This window comes from Chiloscyllium plagiosum, chromosome 29, assembly GCF_004010195.1.
Source record: "Chiloscyllium plagiosum isolate BGI_BamShark_2017 chromosome 29, ASM401019v2, whole genome shotgun sequence".
Taxonomy (NCBI): Eukaryota; Metazoa; Chordata; class Chondrichthyes; order Orectolobiformes; family Hemiscylliidae; genus Chiloscyllium; species Chiloscyllium plagiosum.
In genome coordinates, this window is record NC_057738.1 from 40783994 (window position 1) to 40786930 (window position 2937).

The following is a 2937-nucleotide window of genomic DNA, read 5'->3' on the forward strand; positions in this document are numbered from 1 at the left end:
TTGCTGGGTTTCTTCTGTGATTTGGTTGTCTTTTAGTGTTGTTTCTAATGCTGCTAAGAAATCTTGTCCGCATCCTGGCAGTTGTAATTTAATCCTCTTACTAGGATGGCTTTTTCAGTGTCTGTTAAGGGTCGGTCAGATACGTTTTTATCCATGCTTCTGTGTTGTTTCTTTGTGTAAGTTTGTCTATTTTTTCTGCAGATCTAGTTTTTTCATTTTCTGTGTTTGTCGCTGTCTAATATCTATGGCTTGTTGTACTGTGTCTGTCCATTCATGGTCTGTTGCATGACTGAGTAAGGATTTTGATGCTAAATGTCCTGGTTCTATTTATGGAGTCTGTTGTGGGCATCATTAATAATTTCTCTCAGCATCTGTGGCCATTTTGCTCTGCTATTCTTTTGGCTAAAGGGTTGTTAAGGGGAATTGTATTGAAGACATTTAGGTAGTACCTGTTTCCTTAGGCATTCATGCAGGAAATACAGCTGCTCGCAGGTGGTGCTCTGTCGGATGGCATTCGTTTCCCATTATCGGGCCATTTTTAGCGTATTGCGCCCATAGGTCTTAGTTTGGAGAAGATTTGTAGCTCAGGTTGAGGCCCACTGAAAATGTTACCTAGTAGGGTAACGAAACATCTGGAAATGAACCTTCCAGCTCAGCGAGCAAACCTACACCCAAAACCTCAACCTGAGCTACAAATCTTCTCAAAACTCGCCAAGATTATGTCTGCTATTGGAAATCTATGTCGGACAAAATTACTGCAGATGCTGGAATCTGTCTGAAAACTACAAATGCTGGAGATCACAGCGGGTCAGGCAACATCCACAGAGAGAGCAAACTAACGTTTCAAGTCTAGATGATTCTCCATCAGAGCTGATGTGAATTGTTAAGAGGACAGCATTTATACAATAGTGTAGGGGGATGGGATGGAGTTTGGAGGAGATTAGTTCAGATTAACTGGTTGGAACGTGAGAATGGCAGAACAATGGTGTGTCTAACTGCCAGTAATCTATGTCATCCAGACTGATTGTACAAATTCTGCAGGTGTCTTATTTTGTTTGGGGAATATGATACCCATGGTCACATGCTGCTGTTGGCTGGAAGTCAAGCTCAATTGTAGAAGACAAGGAGATGAAATTCTTTCTGAGGAAGACAAGCATTTTTACGATGGAGGTTGATGACCTATGTGCTGAATGATCTGTGGAAGCAGTTTGCAAGATCTTATTTCTACCTATCAATTCATAGTTTATAATCAACTTAATTTGCCTCTTAATTCACATTCATCTTCTGTTATTTTGGGATTTTAGAGTTTAGGCAGTACCAAAGATAGTATTTTATGGTTGCTTGTTAGTTTGATTCTTGTATGGTAAAATTTCTTCAGTTTAAAACTGTGGAATATTGCTGTGCTACATTCTCCTTGCAAAGAACTAGATTTCAGATGTTTTTAAAAGAACTGTAGGTTTCCTCTAAGATCATAACTTCTCAATTTTCCACGCATTGCTGAGTTACAGCTCATCGCATGGAGAATAGAAGTCAATAGGAAATCTTAAATAAGGGCAAATTCACCAAGAATTGTGACATTCAGTTAGGAAATGGTGAAAATACCCGAGCTTCAAACGTTTCCCAACCCACATCTACAGAATATGTTAGCTCATATTTGGTTAGAGACAACATGGAAAGTTAAGAGTTAAGATGCTTTGGGAGGTTGTATAATCTTATGTTTACTCATGAAAGCTTGCTGGGACTAAGGCATTTTCCCATTACCAAGAACAGTCCCTAATTGGCAGGCAAACTTTACTCAATGCATCTTTTAATATAAATAACAAGGCAAAACATCCTCTTGCTGAAATGCTGACCCAATTAGGTGAGAAACTTTTCCTTTGCCCGTTAGATCCAGAAGATGGTGGCGAACTGCCTTCTTTAACCTCTGTAGACCTTGGGGACTAGTTACAACCACGGTGCTGTTTGGAAAAGAGTTCTAGGATTTTGATACAGCAACCTTGAAGAACTGATAATATATTTTCAAGTAAGGAATGGTGAGTGGCTTAGAGGGAAACATGCATGTGCTCCCATGTATTTGTTGTCCTTGTCATTCTAGATGGTGATAGAGAGTTATAACACAGAGAAAGCTAGAGCCCGCATGTTTTGAAGGTGCTGTCAATGATAGCTCATGGTCACTGTTTCTGAGCTGAGACTACCTTTTAATTTCAGATTCCTTTTCAATTGGGTGGGGTTTGAACTTAAGGTTCCCAAGGCACAAGTATATGCCTCAAAATGACTAATTCAGTGATATTACCACTACACTCTGTCCCTTAGGGAGAAATAGGACCAAGTATACCTTGTGCTTGCTGTTGATCAGAAACTTAACTGTATTGTGACTAACTTCACTCAGACTTAGAACAGACACAGAGGAGGTTTATCGGGATGTTATCAGGATGTTACCAGGAATGGGGGACTTTCGTTGTAAGAGGCGCTTGCAAATGTTCATTATGTTCTCCTTGGAAAACAGATGGTCAAGAGGTGTCCTTAGCAAGGTTTTCAAGATGGTGAGAAATTCTGATGGAGAAGAAATATTTCCTCTGGTCACTGCATCATTAACACGAGGTAATGGGATCCAAAAAGCACTGGAACAAGGTTGAAAAAAAGGGGAGAACAGGAGAAGTTCTTTTCACTCAAGAACTATCTGAGACACTTGACCAGGAAGAGAAGCTGATGTTATAAAAATAATTTGACATGCATGTTTGACAGAATCTTGAAGATAACAAACTGACTGGATTACAAACAGGAATATTCTTTCAGGGGGACAGCACAGGCCTAATGGACTAAATGGCCTCGTCCTGCACTGGGTAACAGTCAGAAAAAAAACACTCAGTTACTGTATAAAACTGCTAACATTAACAGCAAGATTATTGAAACAAAGATCAAGGACAATATTAAAAG